The sequence below is a fragment of the Salmo salar genome, chromosome 07 (assembly GCF_965601325.2).
Source record: "Salmo salar chromosome 07, fSalSal1, whole genome shotgun sequence".
Lineage (NCBI taxonomy): Eukaryota > Metazoa > Chordata > Actinopteri > Salmoniformes > Salmonidae > Salmo > Salmo salar.
Genome location: NC_138297.1, coordinates 979861 through 998313, shown reverse-complemented (window position 1 = coordinate 998313; position 18453 = coordinate 979861). Strand labels below are relative to the sequence as shown.

At 38.2% G+C, this 18453-nt stretch overlaps 14 non-coding genes across 14 annotated transcripts; all 14 read right to left on the bottom strand.

The window, feature by feature from the left end:
• Positions 1-295: 295 nt before the first annotated feature.
• On the bottom strand, positions 296-368 carry trnav-uac (transfer RNA valine (anticodon UAC)). Its single transcript has one exon. It is a non-coding gene; the product is annotated as a tRNA-Val (tRNA).
• Positions 369-1124: 756 nt separating this feature from the next.
• Positions 1125-1197, bottom strand: trnav-cac (transfer RNA valine (anticodon CAC)). Its single transcript has one exon. It is a non-coding gene; the product is annotated as a tRNA-Val (tRNA).
• Positions 1198-1338: 141 nt separating this feature from the next.
• On the bottom strand, positions 1339-1411 carry trnav-aac (transfer RNA valine (anticodon AAC)). Its single transcript has one exon. It is a non-coding gene; the product is annotated as a tRNA-Val (tRNA).
• Positions 1412-1758: 347 nt separating this feature from the next.
• On the bottom strand, positions 1759-1831 carry trnav-cac (transfer RNA valine (anticodon CAC)). Its single transcript has one exon. It is a non-coding gene; the product is annotated as a tRNA-Val (tRNA).
• A 141-nt stretch (positions 1832-1972) lies between these two features.
• On the bottom strand, positions 1973-2045 carry trnav-uac (transfer RNA valine (anticodon UAC)). The gene has a single exon. It is a non-coding gene; the product is annotated as a tRNA-Val (tRNA).
• A 989-nt stretch (positions 2046-3034) lies between these two features.
• On the bottom strand, positions 3035-3107 carry trnav-uac (transfer RNA valine (anticodon UAC)). The gene has a single exon. It is a non-coding gene; the product is annotated as a tRNA-Val (tRNA).
• A 133-nt stretch (positions 3108-3240) lies between these two features.
• Positions 3241-3313, bottom strand: trnav-cac (transfer RNA valine (anticodon CAC)). The gene has a single exon. It is a non-coding gene; the product is annotated as a tRNA-Val (tRNA).
• Positions 3314-3454: 141 nt separating this feature from the next.
• trnav-uac (transfer RNA valine (anticodon UAC)) lies at positions 3455-3527 on the bottom strand. Its single transcript has one exon. It is a non-coding gene; the product is annotated as a tRNA-Val (tRNA).
• Positions 3528-4516: 989 nt separating this feature from the next.
• trnav-uac (transfer RNA valine (anticodon UAC)) lies at positions 4517-4589 on the bottom strand. Its single transcript has one exon. It is a non-coding gene; the product is annotated as a tRNA-Val (tRNA).
• A 5708-nt stretch (positions 4590-10297) lies between these two features.
• Positions 10298-10370, bottom strand: trnav-uac (transfer RNA valine (anticodon UAC)). The gene has a single exon. It is a non-coding gene; the product is annotated as a tRNA-Val (tRNA).
• A 133-nt stretch (positions 10371-10503) lies between these two features.
• trnav-cac (transfer RNA valine (anticodon CAC)) lies at positions 10504-10576 on the bottom strand. The gene has a single exon. It is a non-coding gene; the product is annotated as a tRNA-Val (tRNA).
• A 141-nt stretch (positions 10577-10717) lies between these two features.
• trnav-aac (transfer RNA valine (anticodon AAC)) lies at positions 10718-10790 on the bottom strand. Its single transcript has one exon. It is a non-coding gene; the product is annotated as a tRNA-Val (tRNA).
• Positions 10791-11779: 989 nt separating this feature from the next.
• Positions 11780-11852, bottom strand: trnav-uac (transfer RNA valine (anticodon UAC)). Its single transcript has one exon. It is a non-coding gene; the product is annotated as a tRNA-Val (tRNA).
• Positions 11853-18267: 6415 nt separating this feature from the next.
• Positions 18268-18340, bottom strand: trnav-uac (transfer RNA valine (anticodon UAC)). Its single transcript has one exon. It is a non-coding gene; the product is annotated as a tRNA-Val (tRNA).
• Between the last annotated feature and the right edge of the window lie 113 nt (positions 18341-18453).

The following is an 18453-nucleotide window of genomic DNA, read 5'->3' as shown; positions in this document are numbered from 1 at the left end:
CAAATTTCCAAAATTAGGCATTTATGAAAATAACTATTCTCTGTTAATAGTACAGTACCTACTGCACATGTCAAAGAGCACTGTTTCCTCCCGGTTTCAAACTGAGGACCTTTCACGTGTAAAGCGAAGGTGATAACCACTACACTACAGACACTGCTGCTACATTCAGCTGCAAGGAGTAAACCGAATTTTACAGATATTCATGGCACGTGTTGAAATTTCCAAATTTAGGCATTTATGAAAATAACAATTCTTTTTTAAAAGTTCTGTACCTACTGCAGGTGTCAAAGAGCACTGTTTCCGCCCGGTTTCGAACCGAGGACCTTCCGCGTGTAAAGCGAACGTGATAACCACTACACTACAGAAACTTCTGCTTGATTTTCCTGCAAGAAGTAAACCGAATTTTACAGATATTCAGGGCACGTATTCGAATTTCCAAAAGTAGGCATTTATGAAAATAACTATTCTCTGTTAATAGTACAGTACCTACTGCACATGTCAAAGAGCAGTGTTTCCTCCTGGTTTCAAACTGAGGACCTTTCACGTGTAAAGCTAACGTGATAACCACTACACTACAGAAACTGCTGCTACATTTAGCTGCAAGGAGTAAACCGAATTTTACAGATATTCATGGCACGTGTTGAAATTTCCAAATTTAGGCATTTATGAAAATAACTATTCTCTTTTAAAAGTACTGTACCTACTGCAGGTGTCAAAGAGCACTGTTTCCGCCCGAGGACCTTTCGCGTGTAAAGCGAACGTGATAACCACTACACTACAGAAACTTGTGCTTGATTTTCCTGCAAGAAGTAAACCGAATTTTAAAAATATTCATGGCACGTATTCGAATTTCCAAAATAAAGAATTCATGAAATTTTCTGTTACCACTATGGTACTTCAGAATGTGTCAATGAGTTTTGTTTCCGCCCGGTTTCGAACCAGGGACCTTTCGCGTGTGAAGCAAACGTGATAACCACTAGACCACAGAAACTACTGCTTGATTTTCCTGCAAGAAGTAAACCGAATTTTACAGATATTCAGGGCACGTATTCGAATTTCCAAAATAAAGAATTCATGAAATTTTCTGTTACCACTACGGTAAATCAGAACATGTCAATGAGCGTTGTTTCCGCCCGGTTTCGAACCAGGGATCTTTCGCGTGTGAAGCAAACGTGATAACCACTACACTACAGAAACTGCTGCTACATTTCGCAGCGAGGAGTAAACAAAATTTTACAGATATTCATGGCACGTATTCGAATTTCCAAAATACAGAATTCATGAAAATAACAATTCTTTGTTGAAAGTACAGGACCTACTGCATGTGTCAAAGAGCTCTGTTTCCGCCCGGTTTTGAACCGAGGACCTTTCGCGTGTTAAGCGAACGTGATAACCACTACACTACAGAAACTTCTGCAACAATTATCTGCAAGGAGTAAACCGAATTTTACAGATATTCATGGCACGTGTTCAAATTTCCAAAATTAGGCATTTATGAAAATAACTATTCTCTGTTAATAGTAGAGTACCTACTGCACGTGTCAAAGAGCACTGTTTCCGCCCGGTTTCGAACCGAGGACCTTTTGCGTGTAAAGCGAACGCGATAGCCACTACACTACAGAAACTGCTGCTTGATTTTCCTGCAAGGAGTAAACCGAATTTTAAAAATATTCATGGCACGTATTCGAATTTCCAAAATAAAGAATTCATGAAATTTTCTGTTACCACTATGGTACTTCAGAATGTGTCAATGAGTGTTGTTTCCGCCCGGTTTCGAACCAGGGACCTTTCGCGTGTGAAGCAAACGTGATAACCACTACACCACAGAAACTACTGCTACAATTAGCTGCAAGGAGTAAACCGAATTTTAAAAATATTCATGGCACGTATTCGAATTTCCAAAATACAGAATTCATGAAAATAACAATTCTTTGTTGAAAGTACAGTACCTACTGCACTTGTCAAAGAGCACTGTTTCCGCCCGGTTTCGAACCGAGGACCTTTCGCGTGTAAAGCGAACGCGATAACCACTACACTACAGAAACTGCTGCTTGATTTTCCTGCAAGAAGTAAACCGAATTTTACAGATATTCATGGCACGTGTTCAAATTTCCAAAAGTAGGCATTTATGAAAATAACTATTCTCTGTTAATAGTACAGTACCTACTGCACGTGTCAAAGAGCACTGTTTCCTCCCAGTTTCAAACTGAGGACCTTTCACGTGTAAAGCTAACGTGATAACGACTACACTACAGAAACTGCTGCTTGATTTTTCTGCAAGGAGTAAACCGAATTTTAAAAATATTCATGGCACGTATTCGAATTTCCAAAATAAAGAATTCATGAAATTTTCTGTTACCACTATGGTACTTCAGAATGTGTCAATGAGCGTTGTTTCCGCCCGGTTTCGAACCAGGGACCTTTCGCGTGTGAAGCAAACGTGATAACCACTAGACCACAGAAACTACTGCTACAATTAGCTGCGAGGAGTAAATCGAATTTTACAGATATTCATGGCACGTATTCGAATTTCCAAAATACAGAATTCATGAAAATAACAATTCTTTGTTGAAAGTACAGTACCTACTGCACGTGTCAAAGAGCTCTGTTTCCGCCCGGTTTCAAACCGAGGACCTTTCGCGTGTTAAGCAAACGTGATAACCGCTACACTACAGAAACTGCTTCAACAATTATCTGCAAGGAGTAAACCGAATTTTACAGATATTCATGGCACGTGTTCAAATTTCCAAAATTAGGCATTTATGAAAATAACTATTCTCTGTTAATAGTACAGTACCTACTGCACATGTCAAAGAGCACTGTTTCCTCCCGGTTTCAAACTGAGGACCTTTCACGTGTAAAGCGAACGTGATAACCACTACACTACAGACACTGCTGCTACATTCAGCTGCAAGGAGTAAACCGAATTTTACAGATATTCATGGCACGTGTTGAAATGTCCAAATTTAAGCATTTATGAAAATAACTATTCTCTTTTAAAAGTACTGTACCTACTGCAGGTGTCAAAGAGCACTGTTTCCGCCCGGTTTCGAACCGAGGACCTTTCGCGTGTAAAGCGAACGTGATAACCACTACACTACAGAAACTTCTGCTTGATTTTGCTGCAAGAAGTAAACCGAATTTTACAGATATTCAGGGCACGTATTCGAATTTCCAAAATAAAGAATTCATGAAATTTTCTGTTACCACTATGGTACTTCAGAATGTGTCAATGAGTGTTGTTTCCGCCCGGTTTCGAACCAGGGACCTTTCGCGTGTGAAGCAAACGTGATAACCACTACACCACAGAAACTACTGCTACAATTAGCTGCAAGGAGTAAACCGAATTTTAAAAATATTCATGGCACGTATTCGAATTTCCAAAATACAGAATTCATGAAAATAACAATTCTTTGTTGAAAGTACAGTACCTACTGCACTTGTCAAAGAGTACTGTTTCCGCCCGGTTTCGAACCGAGGACCTTTCGCGTGTAAAGCGAACGCGATAACCACTACACTACAGAAACTGCTGCTTGATTTTCCTGCAAGAAGTAAACCGAATTTTACAGATATTCATGGCACGTGTTCAAATTTCCAAAAGTAGGCATTTATGAAAATAACTATTCTCTGTTAATAGTACAGTACCTACTGCACGTGTCAAAGAGCACTGTTTCCTCCCAGTTTCAAACTGAGGACCTTTCACGTGTAAAGCTAACGTGATAACGACTACACTACAGAAACTGCTGCTTGATTTTTCTGCAAGGAGTAAACCGAATTTTAAAAATATTCATGGCACGTATTCGAATTTCCAAAATAAAGAATTCATGAAATTTTCTGTTACCACTATGGTACTTCAGAATGTGTCAATGAGCGTTGTTTCCGCCCGGTTTCGAACCAGGGACCTTTCGCGTGTGAAGCAAACGTGATAACCACTAGACCACAGAAACTACTGCTACAATTAGCTGCGAGGAGTAAATCGAATTTTACAGATATTCATGGCACGTATTCGAATTTCCAAAATACAGAATTCATGAAAATAACAATTCTTTGTTGAAAGTACAGTACCTACTGCACGTGTCAAAGAGCTCTGTTTCCGCCCGGTTTCAAACCGAGGACCTTTCGCGTGTTAAGCAAACGTGATAACCGCTACACTACAGAAACTGCTTCAACAATTATCTGCAAGGAGTAAACCGAATTTTACAGATATTCATGGCACGTGTTCAAATTTCCAAAATTAGGCATTTATGAAAATAACTATTCTCTGTTAATAGTACAGTACCTACTGCACATGTCAAAGAGCACTGTTTCCTCCCGGTTTCAAACTGAGGACCTTTCACGTGTAAAGCGAACGTGATAACCACTACACTACAGACACTGCTGCTACATTCAGCTGCAAGGAGTAAACCGAATTTTACAGATATTCATGGCACGTGTTGAAATTTCCAAATTTAAGCATTTATGAAAATAACTATTCTCTTTTAAAAGTACTGTACCTACTGCAGGTGTCAAAGAGCACTGTTTCCGCCCGGTTTCGAACCGAGGACCTTTCGCGTGTAAAGCGAACGTGATAACCACTACACTACAGAAACTTCTGCTTGAAGCATACCTCACAAAACTCAAAACCATATTCAACAAACACACATTAGCACCCTCACATTTACCAGACACTCCAAATAACAAAAGTTCCTCCCACGCATACTTTTTCACGAAATCTCCCCCCCAGTTTCTACATAACATTTCCTTAACTTTACAAAAAAAATATTTTAAATCCTCACATTCTATAAACAAATGCATAAGAGTTTCCGGGAAACGTCCACATACGTCGCATTCCCTTTCTATCTCACAATTAATTTTCTTTAGCACCACCTTTGTGAATATTCTATTATGTCTTAGTTTGAAATCATTATTTTCACACTCCTTACTATTATATTTTACATTTAAATTTCCCCATATCTTTTTTTCATCCAATTCCGGAAAAACTACTTTCCAAAATTTCTCAGCAGCCGGCCTTCTACACACTTTTCCTACCATTATTCTATACAATCTTTTCACTGGTATACTAGATAAATGTACTTTCTTCTTACTGCTACCAATGAACAAATTAGGAAATACAAATAAATCTTCTCTTTCAACTTCACTATTTATTAAATCAACCCATGCTCTTGGTATACTATTCTTTATCTTGTCATACATATTATTCACTGTTCCCCTTCCCACCTCTTCATCCCATTCATTGATTATGTCAAAAATAGCTTCCCCAGGTAAAAACCCTGGAATTACCTCATATGTATAATCTTATATTTGCCGTAGACCTGCACTCATAAATACTTTATTATACAAAACTTTTTCTTTGTTCTTGATTTTCTCATTCAGAAATATAGGTTGATTCATAATCAGGTCAATATGTCCACATTCATAATATACATTAGGCAACAACTCTGCCCATGCATTTAGCACCTCTTTATAAAAATCTGGTACCTTTTCAAACATTGCCCTTTTAAGCGCCGTCAATAAACCATTATCCTCACAACCACCACTCTCCTCTAAGTAGACTCTAAAGAAGTGTTTCCAGCCATAATCTTCACTGTCATACAAATATTTCTTTACTGTTTTTATCCTAATAGCTTTTCTTTTGACATCTAAATCTACAAGTTTTAAACCTCCATCCACATAGTCAGCAATCAATGTTTTCTGAGATATTCTCACTCCTTTACCATCCCATATAAAATTTGACACCACATTATTCAATTCATTTAGGACCCACTCCGGCATGTCCAGGACTCCCAAAACATACACAAATTTGGATAATACCAAAGCATTTGCAACAATTACTTTCCCTTGTAACTTTAGTTTTCTATTTTTCCAGAAATTCAACGTTAGCTTGACTTTATTAAGGATCCCAGTCCAAGTTATATCTTTTGCCTCTTTCTCCTTTACACCAATGTTTACTCCCAGCACTTTAATAAAATCCTTTGCGCTCTTGAATGGAATCTCACACCCGTTTACATTGATATCCCCAACAAACATTATTTCAGTCTTCTCTATATTAACTTTAGCACCCGATGCCTTGCCATATATATCTATGATCCCCATAATGCTTCCAATACTTTCTATATCCTTCACAGTACAAGTAGTGTCATCAGCGTACTGATGTACAACACTGACACCACCACCTGGGATTCCAACACCCCTTACTTCTTTATTACTATTTATCAATGTAGCTAACGGTTCTGTAGAAACACTGTACAGCAGAGCTGACAAAGGACAGCCCTGCCTTACTGACCTCTCCACAGGGAAAGTATCTGTTAACACTCCGTTACATTTAACACAACTTTTAGCCCCACTATACAACAGGTTGATCCAAGATACAAACTTTGGCCCAAACCCAAACCTCTCCAAAGTCTGTAATAAAAAGCTGTGCTCCACTCTATCGAAAGCTTTGTTAAAGTCCAAACTTAAAACTATACCACCTTCATTTTTCATTTGATTAACAACATCCCTAATTGTACAAATTACATCTGAAATATCTCTTCCAGGTATGCCGTAGGCTTGTGTTGATTCAATAATACTCCCAATCACCTTTTTCATCCTATTCGCTAACACTTTAGTCAGTATCTTATAATCCGAATTTAGAAGGCTAATAGGCCTATAATTTTCTAACTTTAATCTACTGCCCCTATTTTTGAATAAGATCGTTAACATTCCAGTTGACATAGACTCAGGGATTTCCTTATTCTCTTCCATACAATGAAACACCCTCACTAAAATGGGTGCCAAAATATCTACAAAGACTTTATAGAACTCATTTGTTAAACCATCCAAACCCGGACTTTTATTACCTTGCGTGCTAACAATTGCTTCCTTGATTTCCATAATCGAAATCTCTTCATCACACATCATTCTATCTGCCTGCGATACTTTGGCACTAATTGTATCCAACACTTTTACAACACACACTTTATCTACATCATTCTTTTTGTAAAGATTTCTGTAAAAGGTTTCAACTGTCTCTAAGATCCCAACAAAATCGTTTACCTTTACACCTCTTTCATCTTCCAACTCTACAATGTAACTCTTAGTTTGTTTTCTTTTTTCCAGACCCAAAAAAAAGGATGTACATTTCTCTCCCTCCAAAGCGTACTGTGCCCTGCTCCTAACAATAGCACCCAAACATTTATTTTTTTCATAACGACCAAGCTCTGCATGGATTTTCAAATAATTCACAACATCATAGTCTGGATCCGTATCAGCCTTTTCAAGTTCATGCAACATCCTATTCCTAAGCATTATTTCTTTCTGCTTATCTAAACGGTTATGATTTTTTGCGTACCTAATACTCCTATTTTTTACTTTTACTTTCACTTCCTCCCACCATAAACACACATTCTCTTTTAACAGTACATTAGACATTTCATCATTAATACATTCAACAATTTCATTTCTATATCCTTCCTCCTTTAACAGACTGGCATTTAAACACCAGACACCTCCCCCTCTCCTCTCCACACCAAAACCCATTTGAAATGACATTACTGCATGATCACTATATGCTGTAAAGGTATATGCCACCTTCTTAACATTCTGCACCAATTCTTGTTTTGCTAGACATAAATCAATTCTGCTTTGTTTTAATTCCTTTAGAACCACCTGCCTTCTAGAGAATACTCTTCTGTTTGGATTTTCAGCCCTCCATATATCTACTAGATTCTCCTCATTCATAAGTTTCCATAATGCATTTCTAGAAGAGTCATATCTGAATTTAGCACAACTAGAGGCATCCATTCTACTACACCTCACATTAAAATCTCCTATCAGTATACAGTTTTCTGAGCACAGTGTTTTTAATTTGTGAAACATTTCTCTCCTTTCAGATTCAATGTTTGAAGCATAAACATTAATTAAACGAAAAACTACATTTTGAACTTCAAATTCAATTACAATAAGTCTGCCATCATTGTCAGCATATATTTCTTTTACATTTTGCACCACATCATTTTTTATCAAAATAGCCACACCACATGTTTTATCCCCTCCATGACTACAAAAAATTAAATCTGACCATTTACTCTTAATCTCCTGCATTTTGGAGTCTGTCCAATTGGTCTCTTGAAAACACAACATGTCTGCCTTAACAGACACTAATACCTGCTCAAATTTGCTCATGTTTCTCAAACTGTTACCATTTAGGGATGCGACTGTAATCATTATGAATGTGTGCAGAAGTATAATCAGAGCCAAACAAGTCCTTAAAAATCCTACTTTTTCTTTTTTCCAAAACCCATCATCTCCCTGGTTTTCGACAATGACCTCTTATTTTTTACAAACAACTGAAGATCCTCACTATCTATTTCATCATCCGTCTCTTTATTTGGATTTTTGGGGGGATCGGCGGGGAAGCCTTTTGAAAAGTGCGCTTTAACAGTGCCCGTGACTTCAGTGGACCCAGCCCACTCTTTGGTGTAATTTTTACACAGGCTTAAAGCTGGCTCAGGCACCTGAGAAGCACCTTGCACCATCTCTACCTGTGTATGTCTTTCACCCATCATGTGCTGCTGTTCCACCTTGTCAGCAGCAGAGACTAAAACGGCGTCTCGTGCTTTGCCAGGAGACATTACAGGCTCTTCAAGCTTATCTGCCACTGTCTCTGGAGTCACACTCTCCATGTCACTCTCATCCTCCCTCTCCATAGGCACACTCCCCTCTTCCTCAGACGTGAGGTCCATTGTTTGCAAAAGTAAGTGATTTTCTCCCTTATTACAGCTACATCTAACTTTAGGTCTGTCACACATTTTGCACACATTTCCTATGTTCCGACATTCTCTGGCATAATGCCCTTGTTCACTACATTTGTGGCATGTGAATTCCGGACATTCCTTAAGTATGTGCCCCGGCTGAATACATAATCTACATACCTTCACTTGATTGTCGTGGATTACACGAAAATATTCAAATCCCTCGACAGTGTTAAATTTTGTAGAATATGGCAAGGATTGCACATTGTCTGTAAACTTTACCTTGCAAAATCTTGTCCCATCTACAATGTCCGTTCCTGGCCACATCCTCCTCTTGATTGGCGTGGTCGCCTTCACCTTCCAGCCTTTTAGTTTCTCTTCTATCTCCTCATCCGTAATGTATGCGGGCAAGTTCAAAAAGGACACCACCAGCTCATCGTTCCCTAGTTCTTTAGCCATGATTTGACAGTTCTTTATCTTTAGCCCGTCTATTAGTCTTTCTTTTCCATTTACATGAGACATTGTTACTTCATACTTATTCCCGTCTTTCATTCGACATCCCAGTATTGTTCCGCAAACTTCCTTTATTCCTCTCAGCAATTCCATCGTTGTTATTTTCCCTTCTCCACTTATTTCCACGTTCACCGTCAGTTCCTTCTCATATGTTCTTTTTTTCAGTTCTTCGTTTAACATTCTGATTTCACTGTTGTCCTTTCTCGTCGTCGTTTGTATTCTTGATGTCGAAGCCATGTTGTCCGTCCGGTTATTTTAAGCAATATCCCCCAAACAGCTCACGCTGATGGGGGACAATAGCAAAAACGTTTCACAGAAACTTCACTACAGTCACTCACAAACTTTCAAACTTATAAGTCAACTAGACCTCCAAAAAAAACGATATTCTCTCTCAAGCACTCAGACGCCTGCTTCTCTTCCACTTCCTGAAACTCCAAAAAGGGGCGTGTGAAGCAAACGTGATAACCACTAGACCACAGAAACTACTGCTACAATTAGCTGCGAGGAGTAAATCGAATTTTACAGATATTCATGGCACGTATTCGAATTTCCAAAATACAGAATTCATGAAAATAACAATTCTTTGTTGAAAGTACAGTACCTACTGCACGTGTCAAAGAGCTCTGTTTCCGCCCGGTTTCAAACCGAGGACCTTTCGCGTGTTAAGCAAACATGATAACCGCTACACTACAGAAACTGCTTCAACAATTATCTGCAAGGAGTAAACCGAATTTTACAGATATTCATGGCACGTGTTCAAATTTCCAAAATTAGGCATTTATGAAAATAACTATTCTCTGTTAATAGTACAGTACCTACTGCACATGTCAAAGAGCACTGTTTCCTCCCGGTTTCAAACTGAGGACCTTTCACGTGTAAAGCGAACGTGATAACCACTACACTACAGACACTGCTGCTACATTCAGCTGCAAGGAGTAAACCGAATTTTACAGATATTCATGGCACGTGTTGAAATTTCCAAATTTAGGCATTTATGAAAATAACTATTCTCTTTTAAAAGTACTGTACCTACTGCAGGTGTCAAAGAGCACTGTTTCCGCCCGGTTTCGAACCGAGGACCTTTCGCGTGTAAAGCGAACGTGATAACCACTACACTACAGAAACTTCTGCTTGATTTTCCTGCAAGAAGTAAACCGAATTTTACAGATATTCAGGGCACGTATTCGAATTTCCAAAATAAAGAATTCATGAAATTTTCTGTTACCACTACGGTAAATCACAATGTGTCAATGAGTGTTGTTTCCGCCCGGTTTCGAACCAGGGACCTTTCGCGTGTGAAGCAAACGTGATAACCACTACACTACAGAAACTGCTGCTACTTTTAGCTGCGAGGAGTAAACCGAATTTTACAGATATTCATGGCACGTATTCGAATTTCCAAAATACAGAATTCATGAAAATAACAATTCTTTGTTGAAAGTACAGTACCTACTGCACGTGTCAAAGAGCTCTGTTTCCGCCCGGTTTCGAACCGAGGACCTTTCGCGTGTTAAGCGAACGTGATAACCACTACACTACAGAAACTTCTGCAACAATTATCTGCAAGGAGTAAACCGAATTTTACAGATATTCATGGCACGCGTTCAAATTTCCAAAATTAGGCATTTATGAAAATAACTATTCTCTGTTAATAGTACAGTACCTACTGCACGTGTCAAAGAGCACTGTTTCCTCCCAGTTTCAAACTGAGGACCTTTCACGTGTAAAGAGAACGTGATAACCACTACACTACAGAAACTGCTGCTTGATTTTTCTGCAAGGAGTAAACCGAATTTTAAAAATATTCATGGCACGTATTCGAATTTCCAAAATAAAGAATTCATGAAATTTTCTGTTACCACTATGGTACTTCAGAATGTGTCAATGAGCGTTGTTTCCGCCCGGTTTCGAACCAGGGACCTTTCGCGTGTGAAGCAAACGTGATAACCACTAGACCACAGAAACTACTGCTACAATTAGCTGCGAGGAGTAAATCGAATTTTACAGATATTCATGGCACGTATTCGAATTTCCAAAATACAGAATTCATGAAAATAACAATTCTTTGTTGAAAGTACAGTACCTACTGCACGTGTCAAAGAGCTCTGTTTCCGCCCGGTTTCAAACCGAGGACCTTTCGCGTGTTAAGCAAACGTGATAACCGCTACACTACAGAAACTGCTTCAACAATTATCTGCAAGGAGTAAACCGAATTTTACAGATATTCATGGCACGTGTTCAAATTTCCAAAATTAGGCATTTATGAAAATAACTATTCTCTGTTAATAGTACAGTACCTACTGCACATGTCAAAGAGCACTGTTTCCTCCCGGTTTCAAACTGAGGACCTTTCACGTGTAAAGCGAAGGTGATAACCACTACACTACAGACACTGCTGCTACATTCAGCTGCAAGGAGTAAACCGAATTTTACAGATATTCATGGCACGTGTTGAAATTTCCAAATTTAGGCATTTATGAAAATAACTATTCTCTTTTAAAAGTTCTGTACCTACTGCAGATGTCAAAGAGCACTGTTTCCGCCCGGTTTCGAACCGAGGACCTTTCGCGTGTAAAGCGAACGTGATAACCACTACACTACAGAAACTTCTGCTTGATTTTCCTGCAAGAAGTAAACCGAATTTTACAGATATTCAGGGCACGTATTCGAATTTCCAAAATAAAGAATTCATGAAATTTTCTGTTACCACTACGGTAAATCACAATGTGTCAATGAGTGTTGTTTCCGCCCGGTTATCGATCCAGGGCACGTATTCGCGTGTGACGCAAACGTGATAACCACGAACTTCATGAAACTCTGCTTCATGTTACCTGCTATGAGTAAACCGAATTTTACAGAATGTGTCAATGCACGTTTTCGAATTTCCAAAAGCCCGGTTTCTGAACCAGGGACCTTTCGCGTGTTGAAGTCGACCACTCACGTGTCAATTTTTTTTTTTTTTTTTTTTTTTTTTTTATTATCAAAAATGTTTGTTTACAATATTTACAGTACAATCTACTGTTTACAGTACAATCCACAGAGAACAATACAGAAGACACTAGACTAACAGAGGCAGGTGAACAATTCACCCCCTATCAAATTATCAACAAAGAAAATATCAAAACAGTGCTTTCAAAAATTATAAGTGATACCTCCACTCTCCTCTCGTGAAATTAACCCACTCCCTTCAACAAAAGACTCATCAAAATGTTCCATCCCATAATTAAACAACATATCTATGTGTTTACTGAACAGTGCTATAAAGATACTCCACACCTGAACCCTCTTTCTGTCAAAAGAAACATAATTCCTCCTACAAAAAATAGCATACCTCACAAAACTCAAAACCATATTCAACAAACACACATTAGCACCCTCACATTTACCAGACACTCCAAATAACAAAAGTTCCTCCCACGCATACTTTTTCACGAAATCTCCCCCCCAGTTTCTACATAACATTTCCTTAACTTTACAAAAAAAATATTTTAAATCCTCACATTCTATAAACAAATGCATAAGAGTTTCCGGGAAACGTCCACATACGTCGCATTCCCTTTCTATCTCACAATTAATTTTCTTTAGCACCACCTTTGTAAATATTCTATTATGTCTTAGTTTGAAATCATTATTTTCACACTCCTTACTATTATATTTTACATTTAAATTTCCCCATATCTTTTTTTCATCCAATTCCGGAAAAACTACTTTCCAAAATTTCTCAGCAGCCGGCCTTCTACACACTTTTCCTACCATTATTCTATACAATCTTTTCACTGGTATACTAGATAAATGTACTTTCTTCTTACTGCTACCAATGAACAAATTAGGAAATACAAATAAATCTTCTCTTTCAACTTCACTATTTATTAAATCAACCCATGCTCTTGGTATACTATTCTTTATCTTGTCATACATATTATTCACTGTTCCCCTTCCCACCTCTTCATCCCATTCATTGATTATGTCAAAAATAGCTTCCCCAGGTAAAAACCCTGGAATTACCTCATATGTATAATCTTTTATTTGCCGTAGACCTGCACTCATAAATACTTTATTATACAAAACTTTTTCTTTGTTCTTGATTTTCTCATTCAGAAATATAGGTTGATTCATAATCAGGTCAATATGTCCACATTCATAATATACATTAGGCAACAACTCTGCCCATGCATTTAGCACCTCTTTATAAAAATCTGGTACCTTTTCAAACATTGCCCTTTTAAGCCCCATCAATAAACCATTATCCTCACAACCACCACTCTCCTCTAAGTAGACTCTAAAGAAGTGTTTCCAGCCATAATCTTCACTGTCATACAAATATTTCTTTACTGTTTTTATCCTAATAGCTTTTCTTTTGACATCTAAATCTACAAGTTTTAAACCTCCATCCACATAGTCAGCAATCAATGTTTTCTGAGATATTCTCACTCCTTTACCATCCCATATAAAATTTGACACCACATTATTCAATTCATTTAGGACCCACTCCGGCATGTCCAGGACTCCCAAAACATACACAAATTTGGATAATACCAAAGCATTTGCAACAATTACTTTCCCTTGTAACTTTAGTTTTCTATTTTTCCAGAAATTCAACGTTAGCTTGACTTTATTAAGGATCCCAGTCCAAGTTATATCTTTTGCCTCTTTCTCCTTTACACCAATGTTTACTCCCAGCACTTTAATAAAATCCTTTGCGCTCTTGAATGGAATCTCACACCCGTTTACATTGATATCCCCAACAAACATTATTTCAGTCTTCTCTATATTAACTTTAGCACCCGATGCCTTGCCATATATATCTATGATCCCCATAATGCTTCCAATACTTTCTATATCCTTCACAGTACAAGTAGTGTCATCAGCGTACTGATGTACAACACTGACACCACCACCTGGGATTCCAACACCCCTTACTTCTTTATTACTATTTATCAATGTAGCTAACGGTTCTGTAGAAACACTGTACAGCAGAGCTGACAAAGGACAGCCCTGCCTTACTGACCTCTCCACAGGGAAAGTATCTGTTAACACTCCGTTACATTTAACACAACTTTTAGCCCCACTATACAACAGGTTGATCCAAGATACAAACTTTGGCCCAAACCCAAACCTCTCCAAAGTCTGTAATAAAAAGCTGTGCTCCACTCTATCGAAAGCTTTGTTAAAGTCCAAACTTAAAACTATACCACCTTCATTTTTCATTTGATTAACAACATCCCTAATTGTACAAATTACATCTGAAATATCTCTTCCAGGTATGCCGTAGGCTTGTGTTGATTCAATAATACTCCCAATCACCTTTTTCATCCTATTCGCTAACACTTTAGTCAGTATCTTATAATCCGAATTTAGAAGGCTAATAGGCCTATAATTTTCTAACTTTAATCTACTGCCCCTATTTTTGAATAAGATCGTTAACATTCCAGTTGACATAGACTCAGGGATTTCCTTATTCTCTTCCATATAATGAAACACCCTCACTAAAATGGGTGCCAAAATATCTACAAAGACTTTATAGAACTCATTTGTTAAACCATCCAAACCCGGACTTTTATTACCTTGCGTGCTAACAATTGCTTCCTTGATTTCCATAATCGAAATCTCTTCATCACACATCATTCTATCTGCCTGCGATACTTTGGCACTAATTGTATCCAACACTTTTACAACACACACTTTATCTACATCATTCTTTTTGTAAAGATTTCTGTAAAAGGTTTCAACTGTCTCTAAGATCCCAACAAAATCGTTTACCTTTACACCTCTTTCATCTTCCAACTCTACAATGTAACTCTTAGTTTGTTTTCTTTTTTCCAGACCCAAAAAAAAGGATGTACATTTCTCTCCCTCCAAAGCGTACTGTGCCCTGCTCCTAACAATAGCACCCAAACATTTATTTTTTTCATAACGACCCAGCTCTGCATGGATTTTCAAATAATTCACAACATCATAGTCTGGATCCGTATCAGCCTTTTCAAGTTCATGCAACATCCTATTCCTAAGCATTATTTCTTTCTGCTTATCTAAACGGTTATGATTTTTTGCGTACCTAATACTCCTATTTTTTACTTTTACTTTCACTTCCTCCCACCATAAACACACATTCTCTTTTAACAGTACATTAGACATTTCATCATTAATACATTCAACAATTTCATTTCTATATCCTTCCTCCTTTAACAGACTGGCATTTAAACACCAGACACCTCCCCCTCTCCTCTCCACACCAAAACCCATTTGAAATGACATTACTGCATGATCACTATATGCTGTAAAGGTATATGACACCTTCTTAACATTCTGCACCAATTCTTGTTTTGCTAGACATAAATCAATTCTGCTTTGTTTTAATTCCTTTAGAACCACCTGCCTTCTAGAGAATACTCTTCTGTTTGGATTTTCAGCCCTCCATATATCTACTAGATTCTCCTCATTCATAAGTTTCCATAATGCATTTCTAGAAGAGTCATATCTGAATTTAGCACAACTAGAGGCATCCATTCTACTACACCTCACATTAAAATCTCCTATCAGTATACAGTTTTCTGAGCACAGTGTTTTTAATTTGTGAAACATTTCTCTCCTTTCAGATTCAATGTTTGAAGCATAAACATTAATTAAACGAAAAACTACATTTTGAACTTCAAATTCAATTACAATAAGTCTGCCATCATTGTCAGCATATATTTCTTTTACATTTTGCACCACATCATTTTTTATCAAAATAGCCACACCACATGTTTTATCCCCTCCATGACTACAAAAAATTAAATCTGACCATTTACTCTTAATCTCCTGCATTTTGGAGTCTGTCCAATTGGTCTCTTGAAAACACAACATGTCTGCCTTAACAGACACTAATACCTGCTCAAATTTGCTCATGTTTCTCAAACTGTTACCATTTAGGGATGCGACTGTAATCATTATGAATGTGTGCAGAAGTATAATCAGAGCCAAACAAGTCCTTAAAAATCCTACTTTTTCTTTTTTCCAAAACCCATCATCTCCCTGGTTTTCGACAATGACCTCTTATTTTTTACAAACAACTGAAGATCCTCACTATCTATTTCATCATCCGTCTCTTTATTTGGATTTTTGGGGGGATCGGCGGGGAAGCCTTTTGAAAAGTGCGCTTTAACAGTGCCCGTGACTTCAGTGGACCCAGCCCACTCTTTGGTGTAATTTTTACACAGGCTTAAAGCTGGCTCAGGCACCTGAGAAGCACCTTGCACCATCTCTACCTGTGTATGTCTTTCACCCATCATGTGCTGCTGTTCCACCTTGTCAGCAGCAGAGACTAAAACGGCGTCTCGTGCTTTGCCAGGAGACATTACAGGCTCTTCAAGCTTATCTGCCACTGTCTCTGGAGTCACACTCTCCATGTCACTCTCATCCTCCCTCTCCATAGGCACACTCCCCTCTTCCTCAGACGTGAGGTCCATTGTTTGCAAAAGTAAGTGATTTTCTCCCTTATTACAGCTACATCTAACTTTAGGTCTGTCACACATTTTGCACACATTTCCTATGTTCCGACATTCTCTGGCATAATGCCCTTGTTCACTACATTTGTGGCATGTGAATTCCGGACATTCCTTAAGTATGTGCCCCGGCTGAATACATAATCTACATACCTTCACTTGATTGTCGTGGATTACACGAAAATATTCAAATCCCTCGACAGTGTTAAATTTTGTAGAATATGGCAAGGATTGCACATTGTCTGTAAACTTTACCTTGCAAAATCTTGTCCCATCTACAATGTCCGTTCCTGGCCACATCCTCCTCTTGATTGGCGTGGTCGCCTTCACCTTCCAGCCTTTTAGTTTCTCTTCTATCTCCTCATCCGTAATGTATGCGGGCAAGTTCAAAAAGGACACCACCAGCTCATCGTTCCCTAGTTCTTTAGCCATGATTTGACAGTTCTTTATCTTTAGCCCGTCTATTAGTCTTTCTTTTCCATTTACATGAGACATTGTTACTTCATACTTATTCCCGTCTTTCATTCGACATCCCAGTATTGTTCCGCAAACTTCCTTTATTCCTCTCAGCAATTCCATCGTTGTTATTTTCCCTTCTCCACTTATTTCCACGTTCACCGTCAGTTCCTTCTCATATGTTCTTTTTTTCAGTTCTTCGTTTAACATTCTGATTTCACTGTTGTCCTTTCTCGTCGTCGTTTGTATTCTTGATGTCGAAGCCATGTTGTCCGTCCGGTTATTTTAAGCAATATCCCCCAAACAGCTCACGCTGATGGGGGACAATAGCAAAAACGTTTCACAGAAACTTCACTACAGTCACTCACAAACTTTCAAACTTATAAGTCAACTAGACCTCCAAAAAAAACGATATTCTCTCTCAAGCACTCAGACGCCTGCTTCTCTTCCACTTCCTGAAACTCCAAAAAGGGGCGTGTGAAGCAAACGTGATAACCACTAGACCACAGAAACTACTGCTACAATTAGCTGCGAGGAGTAAATCGAATTTTACAGATATTCATGGCACGTATTCGAATTTCCAAAATACAGAATTCATGAAAATAACAATTCTTTGTTGAAAGTACAGTACCTACTGCACGTGTCAAAGAGCTCTGTTTCCGCCCGGTTTCAAACCGAGGACCTTTCGCGTGTTAAGCAAACGTGATAACCGCTACACTACAGAAACTGCTTCAACAATTATCTGCAAGGAGTAAACCGAATTTTACAGATATTCATGGCACGTGTTCAAATTTCCAAAATTAGGCATTTATGAAAATAACTATTCTCTGTTAATAGTACAGTACCTACTGCACATGTCAAAGAGCACTGTTTCCTCCCGGTTTCAAACTGAGGACCTTTCACGTGTAAAGCGAACGTGATAACCACTACACTACAGACACTGCTGCTACATTCAGCTGCAAGGAGTAAACCGAATTTTACAGATATTCATGGCACGTGTTGAAATTTCCAAATTTAGGCATTTATGAAAATAACTATTCTCTTTTAAAAGTACTGTACCTACTGCAGGTGTCAAAGAGCACTGTTTCCGCCCGGTTTCGAACCGAGGACCTTTCGCGTGTAAAGCGAACGTGATAACCACTACACTACAGAAACTTCTGCTTGATTTTCCTGCAAGAAGTAAACCGAATTTTACAGATATTCAGGGCACGTATTCGAATTTCCAAAATAAAGAATTCATGAAATTTTCTGTTACCACTACGGTAAAT